This window comes from Malaclemys terrapin, chromosome 1 (assembly GCF_027887155.1).
Source record: "Malaclemys terrapin pileata isolate rMalTer1 chromosome 1, rMalTer1.hap1, whole genome shotgun sequence".
NCBI lineage: Eukaryota > Metazoa > Chordata > Testudines > Emydidae > Malaclemys > Malaclemys terrapin.
Window position 1 is genome coordinate 160,079,066 of NC_071505.1, and position 22,886 is coordinate 160,101,951.

General features: G+C 41.2%; 1 protein-coding gene across 6 annotated transcripts in view; it reads left to right on the plus strand.

The window, feature by feature from the left end:
* The window catches only part of BBX (BBX high mobility group box domain containing), a 209,828-nt gene that overhangs the window by 42,981 nt on the left and 143,961 nt on the right, over window positions 1–22,886 (plus strand). The window lies entirely within an intron of this gene.

A 22,886-nucleotide genomic window follows, 5' to 3' on the forward strand; every position in this document is an offset into this window, starting at 1 on the left:
CTTGCAGCACCATTGAAAAGTACCCCTTGCGGTTTATGTACTCGGTGGCTTGGTGCTCCGGTGCCAAGATAGGGATATGGGTTCCGTCTATTGCCCCACCACAGTTAGGGAATCCCATTGCAGCAAAACCATCCACTATAGCCTGCACATTTCCCAGAGTCACTAACTTTCGTAGCAGCACCTGAGTGATTGCTTTGGCTACTTGCATCACAGCAGCCCCCACAGTAGATTTGCCCACTCCAAATTGATTCCCGACTGACCGGTAGCTGTCTGGCGTTGCAAGCTTCCACAGGGCTATCGCCACGCGCTTCTCAACTGTGAGGGCTGCTCTCATCTTGGTATTCTGGCATTTCAGGGCAGGAGACAGCAAGTCACAAAGTTCCATGAAAGTGCCCTTACGCATGCGAAAGTTCCGCAGCCACTGGGAATCGTCCCAGACCTGCAACACTATGCGGTCCCACCAGTCTGTGCTTGTTTCCCTTGCCCAGAATCGGCGTTCCATGGATAGAATCTGCCCCATTAACAACATGATCTCCAAAGCACCGGGGCCTGTGGTTTCACTGAATTCTGTGTCCGTGTCCGTGTCCATGTCCTCATCATGCTTGTCGCTGCGCTGCCGCCGCCTCCTCGCCTCGTTTTTCTGGTCCTGGCTGAGCATAAACTCCACGAGAACGCGCGAGGTGTTTGCAATATTCATGAGTGCTGTCTTGACCTCAGCGGGCTCCATGCTTGCCGTGGTATGGAGTCTGCAGTGTTCACCCACCCAGGAAAAAAGGCGCGAAAATGGTTGTCTGCCGTCCGTTGCTTTCATGCAGGGAGGGAGGGAGGGAGGAAGTGAGGCTGTACCCAGAACCACCTGCGACGATGTTTTTTGTCCCATCAGGCACTGGGATCTTAACCCACAATCCCAATGGGCGCGGGAGACTGCGGGAACTATGGGATAGCTATGGAATTGCTACCCACAGTGCAACGGTGCAGAAATCGACGCTAGCCCCGGTACTTGGACGCACACCACCGAATTACTGTGCTAGTGTGGCCGCACTCATTTCGACTTTATACAACCTGTTTCTCAAATCCGAATTATCTAAATTCGGATTAATCCCATAGTGTAGACATACCCTAAGGGTACATCTTCACTACCCGCCATATCAGCGGGTAGCAATCGATTTATCTGGGATCGATATATCGCATCTCGTTAAGATGCGATATATCGATCCCCGAATGCACTCACCGTCGACTCCAGAACTCCACCAGAGCGAGCGGTGGTAGCGCAGTCGACGGGGGAGCTGTGGCCGTCGATCCCGCGCCATGTGGACCCCAGGTAATTCGATCCAAGATACTTCGACTTCAGCTACGCTATTCATGTAGCTGAAGTTGCATATCTTGGATCGATTTCTCCCCCCCCCCCCCCCACCCCCAAGTGTAGACCAGCCCTAAGAGTTGTACTAGTATATGCAGAGTTAACTCCTCTTGAGTTAGCCTAGCTCAGTGGTTCTCAACTTATGGCCCGTGGACCGCTTGCGGCTCAGTCAGCACACAGCTGTGGCCCATGTGATATCCTCAGTGCCATACAGGTAGTATTGGATGCGGCCCACAATGGGAAATAGGTTGAGAACCACTCGAGAGAGTAGTCATGCTGCAAAACAACAACACTTCAGCAGCGCAAAGTGGTTGAAATGTGAAGCTGAGGCTGTATCTGTGTCAGGTACAGAGTTTGAATAACAGGCCAGCAGACTTGAGGTAGAAGTATCCCCCCCTGCTCCCAAGTTAAAGGTTTTTGTGGACAGGACTCAAGTTATTAAACGATTTAGCTGTGCAGTGAAAATAAGCCCTGCATTGGTTTAAAAAAATCGCACTCCTAACAGAAATATTTATACCGGCAGAACAACTGTGTGCAGGCCGGACCTTAGTTAAATCTTGTTAAATACACAGAGTAAAGCAACTGAAAACAGATTCCCCCCCCCCCTTTTCTAAAGGAATGGACAAGGGGGATAAACAGTGACAAGTAGAATGAATTTTTGTAATACTTTCACTTCCGGTTACCTAAAGTGTTGTTAATTTAGATAAAGAAAGGTTTATGGTTACAACTTGTGGCGGGGTGGGGGAGGGGGTTGTTTTGTTTTTAATTGATAGTCACTTTCAGTGCTTGTCCACACATGGAGTTATTCAGGAATAGCAATAGTTATTCCTGAATAACTCCTGTGTGGACATTCTTATTCTTTCTGTTTCTTTCTGAAATGGATTAAAATAAACAGGAACAAGGTACCTATTCTGGAATAAGAATGTCCACACAGGGAGTTAATCAGGAATATCTGATGTGCTTTAAATTCACACCCTACATTAATCCAAACTAACTTAAGTGTTTGGGATCAAGTTATAAATGTTAGGAACTGCCACAACAACGTCCAATCGCCTACCCACATTACAGTACAGAAGTAGAATGTCCTCAAAGAGCAGCTACCCACCTCTGGGACCAATGAATATCATTTGCTTCATCCCTCATTGAAATGTTTAATAGGCAATATAGCAACTCACAAAGTAACTTTTCTATTTTGGAGAAAGTTTGGGAACAGGCAATAAAGTGAATGCAGAATTTTTCAGTGATAAGGTGTCTGGGAAAACTAAAAATTAGGCCTGCAGTCTTTTAAAAATACAGAAATAGTACTCTGAGGGAGAGATTTTTCAGAGTTGAGTGCCCAACTCTCCTTGATTTTCAGTGGGTGCTTAACTGCCCTTTGTGTCTTTGACGGTCTCTCCCTAAATTGTAACTTCTGAAACCTAACATGCATGCATGATATAGAAGCGGAGGACAAGAGGAACCCAAATTGACTATTTGTGGTAGTGATGTCAGGGTTGGGGGAGAGAGGTATTTCCCTTCAGAGTGTTTAAAATATATTCATTCACTCTGTGAAATACTTTCTCTTATTAGTGTTTTCTAGTAACATTTCCACTTGTACATCTGCCAACCAATGCTTGCAGTTATAAAAGAAAATAAATCCCTCATCTCTGCCAAGTCTGTCAGTGATCTTGCTGCATGTCCTGCAGGTCAGCAAAGGCAGGCTCTTCTGAATGATGAGAGGGCTCCCCAATGAGCATGCCCTGCCCCCCAGGATCAATGCATCTGTGGACTGACAACTCAGGTGTCTCTAGCTGATCTCAACTGCTGGGTTGAGACATGAGGAGACATCCTATCTCCTAAAATGCACAGGCCCAAACAGTGAAGTGCTTCTAACGTAGGCAGCAGCCATATCTTCCCGCTGAAGTTCCCAAGTGGTTTTTGAGTCTAGTCAGTCCCAAACAGAGTAGACTCCCTCAGTCTTCCCCGATGATTATAAAAGCACGAGTAATGTGATGAGGCTGATATCTGAAAGGAAACACTGTAACCTTCTTCCAAGCACAGGTAGAGGGAGACAGTACCTGATTGCTGCTATTTGAACACCTAGAAGTAGCTGAGATTCCACCAAGAACACCAAATTCCGATCGTGGCTAGAAGATGGATAAACACCCCAACGGTGGATGTGATGTTAGCTCTGCAGTTTCCTCCAGTTCTTTCTTCAAGCCTGCTAACGTTGCCTCTGTCCTGTGCAAGTAGTATTTCAGACATATAGCTGTCATCTGGGCAATGATCTCTATGCTAGATATTGACACAGCTGGTCAACTGCCCATTCTGGGTGTGATGAAATAGAGACACAGAGCTGAGTTTGCCAATATTACTGATGACCTTGCAAACCAAACCATCCCACTACCTTTTCTTAAGTGTCTTAAAGACCACCACAAAATGATACATATTCTACAGGACAAAGGACAGTAGATTTGTATCTTAATTACATACATGCTTTGTGCAAAATCTCTTTCCAGGTCCACATGGTGGATCTCGACTAGATATTCTGCTCTCCTGGAGGTAGGCATCCGTAAAGGGAAGGCAGAATATTAAATTAATGGTGTGACACGATGATGTGAGAGCAGAATTTTGCCCTTTGTGCTAGATCCTCAGCTGGTACATGTTAGCATAGCTCCATTGAAATAATTCAGTTTCAATGGAGCTATGCTAACGTATTTATTTATTGATTTATACCAGCTGAGGATCTGGCCCTTTATGTGTAGATATGTAACGTACACACATTTACATAGACAAAATAACCATAAAACTAGACTAGATCAAGAGTGTGTGATGGAGGCACAGGTAAGGAGACTTGCCTCTTGCAAGATAACCGCTTAAATCACAATAGAATGTCTGTATTTTAAAAAAATACAATCTCTATTTAGAAAATAGATCCATGCTCCACCTATTTGAACATTATGGGTACATGGAGCCCTGGTCTATGGCCAGGGCCCCTGGGCACTACAGTAATGCAAATAATATATATGTGCTGGAGAAATGCTGATGAATACAAACAAAGCAGCACTGCAGGACTGTTTTCTATTATACAGGCTCCTGAGAGCATGCAACTGAGCAGCACATAGGGTCCTCACTCTGGATAACAAATCTGATCAACTTTCAGCCAGGTTGAATGCAGTGGACATGTGAGTGAGCAAAATGTAGGCAGCCTGTTAGGAACACAGAGAAGCTGAGTTAAGTAGCAGTCTTAAATGTATTTAAGCTGGTGCTTATTCCAGACCATTTTGAGGGAAACATCTATTCTTAACTCTGATTGTAAGGATTGAAAGTAGTTGCTCTTGTTTGTTTGTTTCACCTGTTTGTTTGCTTTCGTCAGCAATTTGAAATATATTATTGTCCAGGAGTGCTAAACTACCAATGATAATTCGCACTTCTGTAGCACCTTCCATTTGAGAATATAAAGGTGATTTATAGACATCAGTGAATTGAGCCCTGTAATGCCCTTTTGAGTTAGGTAATTGGGGTAAATAGGGAATCTGAGGCAGGGAGGTTAAATGTGATTTCCCCAAGGTCTCATAGCCAGGTTTAGTGGAAGATTTGAAGAACCCATATTTCTTTAATCCCCCTTCCCCCCCCCCCCAAACCTCCAGTCCTGGCTTCAACTTTCAGGGTGAAGTAATAAGACTTCAAACTATATTGGTGATACACTGTTTCTATCCTTGCCTTTAATGTGCAACACAGCACCCATTTCAGCAATTTCACCCTCTGTAAAAGTGCAAGAATCTGGGTAGAAAAGGTCAAAGTAATGACTCACCAGAGCACTGTACAATTGTCTTCCACTTTTGGAGAAGGAAAAGCAGCTGCAACATTTGTACTGTTACTGCATGGGATATAGGTAGTGAAATACCCATGAGCGTGGCTTGAAGGAGTTACAGTATAGCACTACAGCAAATGGTACACATGGACTTGAGGAAAACTGAAATTAGTTAAACTTGCATTCCATTTATCAAAGTGCTTGTATTTCTTGTCACAAGGCAGGTGGGGAAAAAAGGATAAATGTTAAGCAAAGAAAACTGATCTGAATTTTTAACTAATTAAAAGTTTTTAAAAATTTAGTGCAGGCTTCTTGGCTTCTGATGTCTTATTTAATAGAATTAAAAATAACAATTCGTCAAGGAGAGATGCTCAGGCATAGTCTGAGGGATAAGTCTTGGAGTTGTCCTAACAAATTTTCTTCTTAACTCCTGAAATTTTCCTGACTGAGGAACTTATGAGTGGAGAATTAAGGTGTAAATGTGGCTGCAGTTGAATTTGTCCATTTAAACTGCTATAGCCCTTCAGTCATTGTGCTTTTAAAAATAATGTGGCTGAACTTGACCTCTTTATGATATGTTTATCTAAAGTACTTATATGGCCCGCATTCCTGTAGTGTCTGAGCATCTCATAATCTTTAATAATCTCACAACCCTGCTGTGAGATAGGGAAGTACCATTATCATTTACAGATGGGGAACTGAGAGGCTAAGTGACTTGCCCAAGGTTAGACAGGAAGTCTGTGACAGGGTGGGAAATTAACCTGGGTCTCCTGAGTCATAGGCTGTGTGGAAGAGTGGAAGCGAGAACTCTATTGAAGAGATAACAAATGTGCATCATTAACAGGATCGGAACCCAGTACCTTTGAAATGTGAAGTAGATGCTGTATTTGTATCTGGTACAGAGTTTGATTAACAGCAATTGTAACTGTATCACAGTAGTAATAAAGCTGGTTTTATACATACACACACACCTTTTAATCACTCAAAATTTGGAAAATTTCTACTAGCTCTATAGTAATATTTTTATATTACTTACAGCACTGATTTAAAGTATTACTTTATCATCACTCAAGTGTTACTTTATTAATCATACTTCAAGCACCTGTTAAACATGCTAGCATGTTAACTAATCTTCGCATCCTGTGTGGCAGGCAAATGTCTCAATTTTTAAGGGGAAACTCAGAAGGGTTAAGTGACAATGAATCAGTGGTAGAACAGAGTTTAGAACCCTGGAGTTGCCGTTCTGTAGCTCTGTGTGCTAATCACTAGACCACACTGCAGTTTCAAGTTGTACACATGTAACCAGCTGTTCAGAAAATCATTTTGTCCCTCTCTGAAATGAAGCTACATCGGAGGTGACAACTGCTCTGCTTAGGTATGATTAGGACAAAGTAAACTATTTAAGAAGGAATTAGGCAGGCAGAGTGTAACAGAATTAAAATGTGGTGAGGACTGGTATTGATACCTCCTACTTGAAAGAAAAGTGCCACTGGACATCTAATTGTAAGAGGTCATGCCCTCCGTTTGTTTCATTTGAAAGACTATATCCCCAGCAGCTGACTGCCTCCTACCACCACGCTGGGACAGCAAGTGACACTTACTGAATGGCCAACACCACTTTCTGTAGCAATTAGGTGTTTTTTGGAGGTCTAATTGTTTCAATTTGTGAGCTCCGATATAGTCAGGATGCAAGTTAGTATGACTGCAAGTATTATTTTAGGCCACCAGAGGGCTCATGTACCTTTCTGTTGGAAAGCACAGACCTGTGGAAATTTAACACACTGTGCATTTCTTGTTTCTTAACTTGGAAAAGTGAGAGAGAGTAATAACTAGGATTTTGGCTATAATTTTACAGATAAGGCACTTACAGAAATCACTTTGTCTCACTAGGAGTTTGTGAAAGCACACAGAATAAAGCTCCAAGTTCTGGTATGGTCAGGGAAGTCACATGGGCTATAGAAACCCTAGGTAGCTAATTTTGTGGTGTTCGTTCCTGTCCTTAATTAGGCTGCAAGTGATGTCTGTACTGTTGTTGGGCTCTGATATTGTGTCTTTTAGGATTTGTGCAAGTTTAAAAAACAAAAAATGACTCGTGGCTATTTGTTAAATAACATTATTAACTTTTGATTGATCATCCTTGTGTCTTGATGATTAAAATAAATGAGTAGGACCCACCAGAATGGAAAGTAATCCTCCCTACTGAAATTCTGCTGATTTTGGAGGGGCTAGGGCTAGGTAGAAATTTACACAAATTCTCTTTAGATTACAGTTCCTGCCCTGAATAAGATCTATTCACTTAGGCGACCCTTTGGGCAGTTGAGCTGATGGAATACTCTTCCTAGTGCAGAGGACCAGTGCTGCTGCTGCTACAGTCCGTATACCTATAGCCAGTATCATGTGCATGCCAAATATTCAAGTACTGCATCAGTATCTAAAATATGACGTTCCCTTTGTTATCCCATGTATTCTTTTTGGCATTCATTTCTGGTTTGGGTCTGTAATAATATATTGATATTGTCCGTTAACTTTGTTTAGTTGTTCTCTTTAAACCCATGAAGAAAACACACAAGTGATACAGATGGCTGACTTTAAAAAAGCAGCCAACAAATCACTTCCCGTAGAGAGATGTGACTTGGCTGTTTTACTTTCTTGTGAAGGCTTTATGTTGTTGCTCAGAGTTATAATGTGTTCTGGGTTTCCTGAGAATCCCAAAGTTTGTTGTATCTAACATGATAGGCATGCTACTGTAATTGATTCCATCTTAGGAGTGCACACGCTTTAAGAGTAGCACACTTGCCAGCCCTTTCAGTTCCACCTTGGTTCTTCATCAAAAGATCTTCCTTTCTCCTCTCTGATAGTAAAGCCTTTTGATATGCACAAGAGGCCCTTCTGAACTGGCTGCCTAAAATAAAGTGTTAGATTCTGGTTTGAATGAGCTCTTTACAGATCAGGAATTGATGCTTTTTGGTCCAAGCGTTAGTCCCTATGGAGGTTTATGTTTACCAGGCAGCGAACTGGGGCTTGGCTATTGAACACTACCGTTCATGGCCAGATGGTGTAAAAGCAGCCTTTGGAATGGAGACTTTTTTTTTTTTTTTTTTTTTTTTATGGACTCATTCATGTATGGCAAGCTGTTGACTTTTTGGATTTTGGAAGTGTAATGGATGAAAGATGAAGATGGATGATCCAGTATTTTCAATCCAAATAATAGTTCTTACATGCGTCATTTCTGTTCACTTGTAGGGAAAATAATTTCTAGGGCATTTAGTAACTTAAACCAGGGCAATAAAAAGTCATCTGCATCTTTCTTTCCTGCTGCTACTACTATTATTATAACAGTTAAATTGACACATCTGTCCTATTTGTTTTTAAAATTGAAAAGTCTTAGGTTCAGTTTTGTAGTGATTTCTTGCGCATTGTAACATAAACCAGCAGTTTTCCTTCGGAATGTGGCTGGGGAGGCAGGAAGGATGGAAAGGAGCAATCGTTGATTCAGTTTGTTCCAGATTCTCTTCCCGCACCCCAGTCTAGTGCAATTCCAGAGATTTCAGTGCAGTTACTCCTGACTTACTCCAGCATAAAAGAATTGAAGTTATAGTACTACAATTATGGGGTCATTCAACTAAGACGTGTACATCTAGATGCTACAGTTATTTAGTTTTATTTATTTATTTATTTTGAAATCTCATTGTTCCAAGTCTAAAACCTTCCCATTGTTGTAGGATTTAAACTTTCTGCTGTTGTGTGTTTTATTGTCCTCGGTGTAAGCTTTTCCTACTATTGTTGGTGGGAATTGCAAATGAGGATAGAGGGCAGTATACTGCATGGCTCAAAGTGAGGTGAATGCTGTGAATTGGGAATCTGACACATTTTAGCTGATCAGGCAGTCAGACTGGAATGTACAGCTTCATTTCACTTGCATCCATGTAAAAGGAACTGTCATTCACGTGTTTTGTTTTGTTTTTTCTCTGCAAGAATCTCTATATAAATCCTGCAGCCACTGAATGAAGTGTTGGAATTTACACATCTTATCAACTGCTGAACATCTTGCATTTCATGAAGTAGGGAGACAAGGTGGCTGAGGTAATTATTACCTCAGCCATCTTGTGTCTCTAATATCCAGGAATCAATAAGGCTACAACTACACTGTATTTCACGAAGTAGTAAATCTGGTATAGCAGTCACTAGTATGCGTGACTGCTGTATACTTTTTGTTCAACTTCCAGTATTAACTGGTTGAAATTAGTTGATTTGCTGTACCGACAGCATAGTGAAAAAGGCTGAATGAAATTCTCTTCCCTTTTGTACCCCTAACATGCAGGGTTCTGTTGCTTGTTTAGTAGTTGTTGTTTTCTGTTCACAGTAAACTGATGTGGTGATAAGAGAGCCAATCTGGATCTTTTTGACATTTCTTCATTTATTGGCCTTATTATAGAAACATCAACCCAACTGCAATCAAAGCACAATTTAAAAAAAAAAAAAGGAAAGTATTGAGAATAATTTGAACATGCTGATAGTATGCTCATTGTTGTACAAAATGCAGGAAAGAACTGACTGTCCCAGAAAGACAATGCAAAAAGTACCATGAGAACCATAAGAAGCTGTTCACTTGAAGCATGGGGTTGTTTTGGTTGGTTGGCTTCATTGATAGGGTTGCTAAGAGCAGTTTTTCTGATTTGGATTAGTGAGTTTAAGCTTCAGAAGAGTTTTTTTTATATGTCCTTAAGTTGCATACTCAGGATAATGGAAGTATGTGGATCTCTCTCCAATGGACTCAGTATGGCAAAGTGGTGTAGTATGATTTTCTGTCTAAGGCTGCCATTTGTCATTTTGTCCAGTGAAATTCTGGTATCATTTGAATCAAAATGTGCTGATGCTTTGTTCTGAAAGTGCTACCAGGACACAGGAATGTTGCTCAAACAAAGTTTGTGGGAGGAGGCATTGTTCCCCTCCCCCAAAATCAGCTTGGTCCCATTGCTGTCCTCACACTACCACAAGTCATGCCAGGCCTCTTGCAAAAGTTAAGTTTTAGCATTTAAAACGTTTATTGAAGCAAAACTGTGCTCTCATGTCACATTAAAGACTTCACTAAAATCCACGATGTGATTATAATGGAGTTGGGGAGACCTTGACAGTTAGGCAGAAGTTGCTTCAATGGATGGACATGGTGGATTCTGCATTAATACTTGAATGTAAACTTGAAACTCCTCCTAGTGCCTTTTTGCAAATGTCTCAGTAGGAGTTCCCCATTCTCGTTTATATGCTGGATTAGATTTCTTTAAATTGAAACAGGCGATCTTGAAACAAGAACCTCTAAGTTTTAATTGATCTTGAATCAGAAGAAGGATAGTTTCATGCCTTGACCTTGCATCATAAAATATCTGTACATGTATCACTATCATCTTAAGAGCAGGTGACATTGCACTAACATACCAGGTTTCTGTAACTGGAGTGATTCCCAGAATAAGTTGTGTTTTTTTTTTTTTTTTTTTTAGAAGTCAAACTTGCCCTTTCTTTGCCAATCTTGGCATAATTTTAAGACTAGTCTATTTTATTGTTTCTTCTGAAATGTAGATGTTCCTTGATGTATATCCTGAAGATCGCTTTGCATGTGGTTGGGGTATTCAGTGTTTTAGGAATGGGGATTACCTCTAGTATTAGTTTTCCTCATCCTCAAAACATACTTGGAGATGAAGTTCTTCCCCCTACTTCTTAGGTCTGGACTTGCCTTAATGTAGTGTCTGTTGACAATGCTTTGTGTATCAGGGTTTATTGCTGTAATGCTTCAGTGTGGACATTACCTATGCTGACCAGAGGGGTTCTTCTGTCCGCATAGGTAATCCAGGTCCCCAAGAGGCAGTAGCTAGGTCGATGGAAGAAGTCTTTCAATGACCTAGCACTGTCTACATGATGGGGCTATATTGGCTTAACTACATTGCTCAATGATGAGGATTTTTTACACCTTTGAGAGATGTAGCTATGCTGATGTAAGTTCCCAGGATAGACCAGCCCTCAGCTGACCACAGAGGATTGCTCTGCAAGTCTTTTCCACCCAGGGCTGAGTTTGCAAACTCCTGCATGCCCTGGCTGGCGTGGGGAGCAGCAGACAAAGTGGAGGAGAGCACTTGGATCAGGGGGGTCTCAAACTCAATTTACTTTAGGGCCAGTGCTGGTCCTCAAATCCTCCCAGCGGGCCAATAATGTCACTGAAGATGGTATTCAGAAAAGAAAACATTATATTGTATTTTTTATTTCGAATTTCTTAGAAATAATAAAACTATCATGCAACTTTATACAGTTCTTCGCCTGCCAGAGAGTTTTTAGTGTTTGCCAGACACCTGGCAACACTTCAGTTCTGCCAGTTGGTTGATGTTTGGTCTCAGTGACTGAGCAGTTGAAACCTTCAGGATTGCAGCAAGGTGTGCATCAGATAGTTGTGTTCGGTATTTTGACTTGTTTATATTCATTGTGGAAAAAAGTGACGCTGCCGCCATGGCTGACTCTGCCCGGCGACTAGTGATGAGGTCTCTGTCTCTCTCCCCCCGCCAATGGGAGCTGTGGGGGGCAGCGCCTGCAGCAGACATTGCGGGCAGCATAGCTGTAATGCGTCTCTCCTCTGCGGGCCGCAGTGGGGAAGTTCTCGGGCCGTACATAGCCTCCAGGCCGGGACTTTGAGATCCCTGACTTGGATTTTTGTATGACAATGCTACACTATTCAGCTGGCCCTGCAGTTAGCATATTATTCTAGCTTGATACTGCAGTTAGTCAGAGGTTTGTTGAGATTCTTTTAGGTCATTCATAAACATCAGCATGGATCTTACTGTGCCCAGTACAATGTTTCCTGGTAGTCTTCTGAACCCTGAAATTGAGGCCACAGGTGCTAGTTCTGCAGCAGAATGATATGTTCAAAGGTGGTGCAAGTATAACCCACTGTTCAGTGTGTGTTACAAGACTCCCTTTGTGCCCAGTCCACAGGGGATGTGAGACTGTTGCACTCCCAGCTACTGAGCCTGGTTCTTTAGCTCAAGCTGTAGAGACTCCTGCTTTCAGCTATGGAGTTTCCAGGTTAAATCCCTGGCAGTGGCCAAGACAGCAGCCATTTGTATAAGCTGACTATGCCTGGCGAGCCAGTTGCCAAGAAGCAGCAATCAAAAGTTGTGGATTCACCTAGGAGTTGGACATCTTATGTAGTTGGGCTTGTGCATCCTGCACCCAATCTGCCATCAAAATAGTATCAATGGAAACTTCTTGACCAGCCCTAGGCTCTGTCATTGAATGATCACATAGCACTGGGCAAGAACATAGCATACCATACAATTCAGCAAATACTTATTCTGCAAATATGGGTTAATGGTTAATTATGTGTAAGTCTAGAAACATTCATATAGTAATTATAGTTAATTACCAGACTGCACAGGTAAATTGACATCTGTGAGGTCCCCAGAATACTCTGCAATTATGAGATGTGCTGCTAGGAAAAGTATCTGAATATTAACCCATCTTTTTCACATACAACAGTACAGATTTAGTTCTTTAAAACCAAGAAAGGTACCAAACTAATGCTAACTAGTACACAATATCTGAACTGCATTATCAAATGCTAAGAGAACCTTCAAATCCAACGCCAAATTCTGCCCTTTGGGTGCAAACATTGCCATTCCCCCACGAACTTTCATGTGTGTATCTGAGAGCAGAATTTGCCCCATGGCCATCATAACTAAAGCTGGTGTGGGGAACAGTTGGCCCATTTCTCTGTGCTTGATCCAGATGCAGGAGAATAGGACACAGGTAGCTTTAAGCCACTATATGTGCCTCTCTTTTATTTTTGGGTTGTCTTGCAGCCTGCCTGGCCCAATTTAGAGCAGTTCCAGGGTGCCCTGGCTCCGGTGGACCTCTATTGGCCATCCACAAGCCCCAAATAGCTGCTGTGTTCCTCCTTCCCTTTCCATGCCTCTACAACGGTTTACGGGTGGGCATGCTCTGTGCTACCTGGGCCAGCCCTACGGTCTTGATCCTGTACGCACTTATACTTGTACATAACTTTAAATAGATCAATATCTCCATTGAAGTCAAAGGGACTACTCCTGAACTTTAAAGTTGAGCACATGTATAAGTATTTGCAGGATCAGGGCCATGGCTTGTGAAGCACCATGCAAATATACTGCCACTATATAATTTAAAAAATAATAAAATTATATTAACAGCTCACAATCATGATAAATATGATGTCCAATAAAGATCTCGGAATGGTTCATTATGAAGTTCTATTTAATTAGGTCATTAAATATTTCCAAAGGGGTCTGCACTACCATTTGAAAATTTTTAGAGGTACACAAATGAAAAACAGTTGAAAACCACTGCTCTACACTGAGGATGTTCATGGTATTGTAAGATGGGCAAGGGAAATAGGTGTGTGATTTATGGGTTCTGGAGGTTGAGTTGATCTGTTCATGGTATTTATAAAGAATTACTGCCTTGTACACTGCCCACTCAGATTGTTTGTTTGAATTCTCTCTCAGCATTCCATTTACTTAATAATAGGATTTAAAAAAATCTCTCATCAATATATGTAACTCCCTTTTTGAGACTTATTTATTTTGATTCATTTAAATTTATAATCACAAGAAAATAAAGCCTTGATCCCAGTTGCTCTGGGTGATTTCACAAATAATTAAAGACCCAAAACATCAAAACATAAAAAGCAATAAAGAAACAGAAATATATTGTCAATTTATTTTTTTAATTGTTTTTATTAGATTTTCAACTGAACATAAGCTGTTAGAATTACTAGAATTATTAGAATTTTGAATTACTGTATCATCAAGAAACTTCCACAAATGTAAACCTAGGGCCATTTTCTACCCTGTAATACACCAAACTCAAAGTGACTTTGATGGGAATACATGTCTTTATATAAGGTCAGAAGAAAAATAATACATAGGCTTTTCCACAGCACATCTCAAAGCACTTTTCCAAGGAGGTCAGTAACATTATCCCTATTTTACAGATGGAAAAACTGAGGCACAGGGAGGGCATTGACTTGCCTGAAGTCACCCAGTAGGACAATGGCAGAGCTAGGAATAAAATCAAGTTCTCCTGGGTCCCAGTCCACTGCTCAAGCCACTAGTCACAATTATTACTGGAAGAGTAGTTGTTAACTCTGTAGCAACTAAACATGTACAGTAGAACCTCAGAGTTACAAACACTTTGGGAATGGAGGCTGTTTGTAACTCGGAACAAAACATTATGATTGTTCTTTCGAAAGTTTACAACTGAACATTGACTTAATGCAGCTTTGAAACTTTATTATGCAGAAGAAAAATGCTGTTTTTAACCATCTTAATTTAAATGCAACAAGCACAGAAACGGTTTCCTTATCTTAGCAAATCTTTTTTTAAACTTTCCCTTTATTTTTACATTTAATGCAGTACTGTATTTGCTTTGTTTGTTTACATTTAATGCAGTACTGTATTTGCTTTGTTTGTTTTTTGTTTGGTCTCTGCTGCTTCCTGATTGCGTCCTTCCAGTTCCAAATGAGGTGTGTGGTTGAATGATCAGTTCTAACTCTGGTGTTCGTAACTCTGAGGTTCTACTGTATATTCCCCTAATGAAGACCCAGGTCACACTCTCTTGCAGAAAAACATCATGGAATTGGCCCCCTGAGGGGGAGGAAGAATTCATAAGGATTCCTTAGTGGAAGTCTCCCTTGCACATGCATGCAAACAGCTCATGAAAGTGGCAGGGTTCCCTCCCTCACTGTGAGTAGTAGGCCATTGAGTTAGCCCCCAAATATGTCAGAGCCCAAGGGATCTACAGGAGGCCCCAACCATACACATAGACAACCTGCTCCTTTGCTGTGGCTCTAGTGCCCAGTGGGCTCCCAGGCAGCTGAACTCCACTGGACCCATATAACTGGGAGGTCCAGCCCAGCCACCCAGGCCCACCAATTCATGTGAAGGCCATGCAGAAAAATCATATAAGCTCAGGAGCTTTATTCTCTCTCTTGCCTCATTTTCCATGGAGCTGAAGGAGTGGCTGGTTGCACAGTCCCCCTCTTTTTGTATCTCTTCAGGGCATGGCCTGGCCCCAAAAGTAATAGAAGATAGTTTTGTCAAAATAAAATGAAATCACAATGCATGGCAGAGCATTGGATCTCTCTGGTTAATACCTGTAGCAAATGTGTGTTTTCTGCATTTAAAATTTGTCACACTGTGTCCTAACATTATACAGGAGCTATGATAATACAAATAATATACCCCTGGTACAAGCAAAACTCTCCTCGGAGTCCAGTCAGAGTTTTTAGCTAAGTAAGTAGCAAGGGCCAGAACTCATACATATTTTGTTTTTAAATACTACTTTGTTGACCAACGGCAGTCCTTCATATATCTTCATGCCTAGATCAACCCCTCTTGAGGGAAAAGCCCACAGGAACAGGCTCTGAAGGAAGAAACCTCTACAAGTATTTCCTGTCTTGTTAGGAATCTGCTTTAGATCAGAAATGTGGTTCTTAACTTACTTTCGTGTAAAACCATTGATGTTGGTGGAGATACTCACTATTTACAGCAGTCTTAGTGGGACAAGAGTCAGCCTGCTACAATACTACCAGTCGGCTTCACCACACGTTTCATGTGTCACTTTAGTCTATCAACCTTTCAACCTCCACTGTTGTTTAATACAAAGTCAAAACAAGGGTAATGCATACGCACTTTTAAATAGATACAATTATCCACACTGCTGTTCATCTCAAGTAAAAAAAAAAAAGTCTAATATTCACATTCATGCAATTTCTGTTTACCATGTGTGTGCTACACTTTTCAATACACTTGACATCTCCCTCACAATTAAGCTTGATTTTTATTTTTTTCCTCACTTTGCACTGTCACAAGGCAGAAAAACCTGGTTCTAACTGTTAAAGTGTTTTATGCTGCTTTAGAAGGTAAATAACTTGTAATTACGGGGTAATTTATTTTTGTGGGCCAGTGTGTTTTTAGAAAAATCTCCAAACAAAATCACTGTGTTAACCTCTAGGGCAAAATTGCTAAGATTTCAGTTACCTTTCAAGTGTATCCCTGGCAAATAAAGGATAACCTGTCACAAAGATGTTGACTAATATTGCAACAGCCTGAAGATGTAGAGAGGCAAAAGGTTTTATTCTACTTATTTTAATGTCAGTTCTCAGCTGTGGCTATTATATTTTAAATAGCTGGCTTCGGTCTCCAGAGTAGCCTTTTCATAATTGGATCAGTGACTGCTGCTCAATCACAAAGCATGGAAAAAGTGGCAGCTATTCTAGTCCATTTCTGAAACTGCCCGTTTCAATGTAGGAAAGTGTATTTTAACATCAACTAATAATTTGCTGCTTCAAGACCTATTTTCATCAGTTTGAAATGCATACAGACTTTTTGTCTCTAGAGGAGGAAAGAAATTTAACAATTCCTTGTCATTTTATCTTTTATCCATTCTACCATTTTCATCCCTTCCGGAAAATCCTTATAGAACTCAATAAGGATGAAATCAGTAGCGTTAATACAAAATTATCGTTTCTCGAACCATGCTATAGTATTCTAAAGAAGAATTGGACTTCAATAGAGAATTTTATATGGTGGATCCAAAACATAGTTTTTTATTTCTTATTTTCTACTAAATGTGAGAGGGCTCTTTCATATATGACCTGTTTATATGTATTGCAGTAATTCACAGATGCTCAAATCAGGAAGCCAGGTCCCTCTGTGCTGAGCACTGCACAGACATACCTAAAAAGACAACTCGTACCCCGAAGACCTGGCAGTCTAAAATATAAAGTATTTTAACTTATTAAACAAATGGTAATTGTGGAAAAGACAAAGTCAACAGAACTTTTGCCTCCCTGCCAGTCTGCCCCGCCACTCTGACTGCACTTTTCTCTAAAATTAGTGTCTTCCTGATAACTGGTTTGTAGGTCAGTTTGAAGAGTACGCAGATAAAACAGATTAAATGTTTTAGGACTGTGGTTCTGTAAAGTTCAGTTTTATTCTGTAAAGAGATTCTGTTAAAATGGCATTGTGGGGCTCCAGATTACTCTTTCAGTGACTCGTTATCAGATATGTTGGATCAACAAGTCACAAGCTGATTTTATGTTCATTATTTGCCATTCTTTGAAACTCACCCTGCATCTGGAAGCCTAAGTTGGATTTGCTCTGGCTTATGCATTATTGCCAGTAATAGAGATGTGTTTATACCAGATTCTCTGTTCGGTTGCACCTGTGCCAACTTATATTTCAATGCAGAGGAGAGGGGAATAGATCATATTTGTAACTGTGGACAGAAAGTGGCCCTGCAATTAAAATGTGGTTAGTGAATCTGTTGGTGATGTATCAGTCAGAACAGAAGCGTGCTCATTCTCTTGCAGCTGGCTCAGCAATGGTAACAGGAGCAAAAACTAATAAAATTCACCTTTTGTCATGAAAGTGAGCAGATATGTCTTTCCATACACATAGTGAACAGATCTGCTGAAGAAACCATTTTTACAGTCACTTTTCAAACGAGAGCCACGCTTTAACAGTAGATTAATATTTAGATATAAGCTAACTACTCTGATAGCAAATCAGTGCATTTCAACCTTTTTCCCCATCAAGAGCTTGAATTATGTACCGTAAATAGTAAGTTAACAAAATTGTCAGCAATTAAAATTTAGTGCTTCCATTTGGGACAACCCAGTTAAAACATTAGCACTTAAAATTATTCCAAACTAGGCTTTGCATTAATACTGTTCAAATTAATGAAGGTGGATGTGTGCTGGGATTCAGAAGTTCTTGGGTACTGCTGTTTGCTATGGAGCTAAAAAGTCAGCAGTGCATTGTAGAGCATGTAGGTTGTATTTGGGTATGGGAGGGCTAGACCCCCCCCCCTTTTTTTTTTTTTTTAATACATAACTTTAGATTTTGCACAACAATAGCCTGTGTGAGCAGAATTGTGTGGGTGTACAGGTCCATCGAGAGAAATGAGGGGTCCTAGGTCATTATGTTCGCCCCCTCACCCCATTTCTTTATTTACAAAGACATTAAATGTTTTGGGTGCCAGCCTGAGCTCAGGGCCCCAGTACAATTGTCCTCCCTTTCCCCCCACTCTGGTCAAACCTGGGTGTGCTTCTCTCACAGAATCCTGTTGTCCTGGACGGTGGCATCTGTCATGTATTCCTGTAATTCAGGGCCTGATGGCCACCTGCGGGTAATCCATGGGATGAGTCTACAGGGGAGGAAATCTACGAATCTCTCAGTCTTTCCCCCCCAGTTCCATCAGGGTTTTGCCCCTTGCAGCACAGGCCATAGATCTTACCTCATGCTCCAGAGATCATCCAGTGGGAGACCCTGTGCTTCCATGCCATCTTTGTGTCCCACTGATATCCCCACTCCTTCAACTTCCTGATAGGATGGCTCCAATGAATCTACGCTGCGTCAGTGGCTGCCCTAAGTCCCTTCTCTAAAGGACGGTGGGTGTTCCCTTCCTGCAGAGGTGGGGCACAATGTTAAATGCAGCTTTTAGGCTTTTATCACAACTTCCTCCCTGGACTTTGTGGGGGCTGTTGGTGGGACAGTGTGCAAGCCCCACTCTTTGCTCAGCCCAGCAGTATTGGCAATCCCAACCATTCAAATATCACATCAGCCCTCAAAAAATCATGAGATTGACTTAAAAACAGATGATGTAAAAGAAACTGGGGAGGGGGAATCCTGTTATTTGCGTTCTGGTTTTTGAGCTTTTTAGGGTGTGCTTGGATCACGTTTTCAAGCATTTCTCTGCAACCGTGATGGCTAGAATCTTGCTTTTATTTTTAAATGAAAGTAGAGAAAATCATGTAATGACTTGACTCCTGGAACTGGGGCTTTAAGAAAAATACCAAATATCACACAACTCATAATAATACTGGTCCAGGCTCTTGCCTAGTCAGTCTCTCCCCAGCACCCTCTAAGCCTCAGAGAATGCACTGCATGGGGCACACAGAGACAATACTGCTATGGAGGTTGATGAGTCAGCAGTTTCTGAAAAATCAGGCCCCTTTAAGCTATCTCCAGTTGGGAACCATGAAACTTAGGTGCCCAATATTTTAATCACTTTTGAAAATGTTGGCCTTGATCTTCAAAGAGCCTATGTGTTTTTTTTTCTCCTTTGCATATAGATAATATATTAATGTCCCCCTTTCCCTGTCTGGTTTAGCCTGGAAACCTTTCTAAAATTAAATACACCCTTTTGAAAGTTTCTTTCTCCGATCTCTCCTTTCAGGCTGATGGGTTTACCTGCCTCCTTTGAAATTTAGAAAGGCAGAGCGCAAGACAAACTTGAGGATTTTTGCCTCACTTTACCAAACCCAGCTGGGCCTGCTAACCAAACAATTAGCATGTCCTTATTCAGTTATAGTGCCAAATTAGCTCTAGCCCCCCTATAGGATATGATTTATTTTTTATTTGTTTGGGGGGGGGGGAAGTGGAGTGGGGAAACTTTCCCTGATATGATGAAGTCAAGTCTGTGAGATGTTTTTATCAGGAAGCAGACAATAGGTTGTACCCTTTGACTCTGTCTTTGCTGAGGCACTGGGCATTTGTCTGTGGGGACCTAAAGGATTTCCAATTGGAAATTCATGCTAGTGTTCAGCACTTCTAGAGGCAGCAGTAACTCCCCTCTTACCTTCTCCCACCACTGGAGAAGGTGGTGGTATATACCATAGCTACTAGGTGACCAGTCAGTGGCGGTATGAGTCCTAACGGGGCTCTAGAAAGTAGAGCTGAGAGGAAGGACATCCACTGAGATGACTTGGTATCTATGGGGTTATGCTCTGTTTTCCCTGTGAATGATTAGGATTTGGGAACTAGTTCCTCTCTCATGCAATGTAAATACAGTTAAAAAATGTCATTTAAACAGTTAACCGATTAAGTGGCAGATCCCTCTGACTGGGCTGTGCTGCTTTGGCCGCTCTGGCCGGGCAGGTGGCTGGGCCCTCTCCAGCCGGCGCAGGGCCACTGAGGCCAGTTGGCTGACTGGCCCCGGGTTAACAGTTAAGGTGGGTTAACCGGTAAGACTATTGCTTACCAGTTAACCTTTTACATCCCTACCTCTCTCCACTCTAAGAAGCTGTAAAAACCTCATTTTGTAGTAGAGGTGAATCCAGCTCCACACACTCTCACCCCTCCATCTGCCACAGCCCCCAGCTCCTGCCAGCAGGGAGCATCAGGATACAAGTATTTAATGATCAAAACCGAAGTTGTTTTTATGTCAACAAAGTGCAGCTGAGTATCAGAGGGGTAGCCGTGTTAGTCTGAATCTGTAAAAAGCAACAGAGGGTCCTGTGACACCTTTAAGACTAACAAAGTGCAGTTGGTTTGCAAAATTTGGACACCAGAGGGCAGGCTGGTACTTTGCTGTATAGTTTAGGAATTGCAAACTGTAAAACTACAGAATTACTAAGATCTAAAACACGTTGATGTGTGACTAGAATGCATGTGGCTGCTGGCTTGTTTTAATAAACTAAATTAGAAAAACAAATTTTCACTTTAGTAAAATATTGTTAACTGGAAATCATAATTTTCTTCAAAACAGGGTTCCTTTCAATAAAGGAAAACCATAAAACATAGTTCAGAAGGACTTAAGTGGTGATGCAGCTATGCCTTAGAAGCCCTACTGCTTATTAATACTGTAGTGCACTGGGACTTGATTGGTTTGACCTTTTAAGGAAGAAAACTGCACATTATGGAACAAGTTTGTTAACTTTTATTTTATGTAATGTTTGTATGTAACAGAAGTGTGTGTGCCCGTACCACACCTAAGGGCTAATTGGTTACTCTGCATTCAGTGAACTAATTAGAGAATTCTCATGTATTCTGCAGTTCAGCAGAAAGAAGTAGATTCACTGAAGCTTTGGGCCTAAATCATATTTGCCCTTCGCACGGATGCAAACATTTACACAAGGAGAAGTAGTAATACTTAGCTCTTACGTAGTGATTTTCATTAGTAGATATCAAAGTCCTTGACAAAGAATACACTATCATTATCTCCATTTTTTACATTGGCACGGAATGGTGAACTGACTTGCTCACTGTCATGCAACAGGCCAGAGCTAGGATTAAAAGCTAGATCAGGGGTCGGCAACCTTTCAGAAGTGACGTGCCGAGTCTTCATTTATTTACTCTAATTTAAGGTTTTGCGTGCCAGTAATATATTTTAACGTTTTTAAAGGTCTCTTTCTATAAGTCTATAATATATAACTAAATGATTGTTGTATGTAAAGTAAATAAGGTTTTTAAAATGTTTAAGAAGCTTCATTTAAAATTAAATTAAAATGCAGACCCTACCGGACCGGTGACCAGGACCCGGGCAGTGTGAGTACCACTGAAAATCAGCTCGCGTGCCACTTTCGGCACACGTGCCATAGGTTGCCTACCCCTGAGCTAGATCTTCTGAGTCCTAGTCAAGCGCTATCCACTAGGCCAGTGTTTCTTAACCTTTCTGATACCAGAGATTGGCTTGCTGCCTTCCTAACTGTCAGGGAGATCTCAGGGACTGGCACCAATGCACAGACCGGTTGTTGAGAAACACAGTACTAGGCAACAACTCTATCATTCTGATTTAACAGCATCTTGCACTGGTGTAAAGAACTGCGTGAGGCATTCAAGAATGAGGCCAAAGGTATGAGGCAATACTGAATCAGGCCCTTTTTCAAGCTAGCTGAGGAGAATAATCCACAAATTAATATTTCAGTCATTTTTTCCCCTAAGAACACACAGTGGCAGATGAATTTTACCTCTAGACCAGACTTAGAATTTTCAGCCCCATATATTTGTCTTGGCTGTCTTTTATTCCCCCTGAGAACAAACTTATTAATAAAATATGATAATGGGAGTTGATCTGCTCAGTACTATCCCAGGATCATAAAAAGAAGTCTGATTTATTGCTTGTTACCTCAGAATATTAAAAAAAAATGAGAACAGCTGGTGCATACAGGATTGGGGGGGCTCATTTAGAAAAAATCCTGTTACAAAAGAAGAAATCTGATTCGCTGATGAAGACACTGAATGTGCAAATTTCTGGGTAACTGTGCTAGTGGGAAATTATTAGCCAATTTATGACTCATTCACTTTTATACAAGAACCTACAAAATCTGCTTTCAAGGGAAGCTGTTAACTTAATTGTTGCCAGTTCTTACAATTTTATTGCAAGTCTTATAACATTCGATGTCCATCTCAAAGCCTCGGCTCCTGGAATCGTGTTGTTAAGTGAGAATCTCAGATTTCATTAAAAAAAAAAAAGTTTCAAACCCGAAGTATCAGAGAAAAGCTCAGGCTTAAAAAGAGAAGGCAAATAAAAAGAATCCATAATTTATTGTATTTAAAATCTCTTGATTTTTAAGCCCATCTCATCTTTGGAGGTCTGTTCCATGATGCTTGAATGCTTGGGATCGTCAATACTGTTATATCTTTTCACTCTCTGTAATAGATTATATCATCTACTCACTCTTTTTAAATAGTGTGCCTGGAGATTAAAAAATAAAAACAAACTTGTTTGTTTTAGCTGGGGGGTTTTTTCGGTGGGTCTGAGAGTAACAATACCAAACAAGCCATCATTCTCCCCTCTCTCTCTTTTCTTTTGTGTGCACAATTGGCTGGGGCCTCTTCAGTTTCAGCTCTCTAGCTCATACAGCTAAATGGCCTCATGCAGGGCCTAGGGAAACGCATGTGCCATCAGCAGAACACCTAACGCTGATCATGT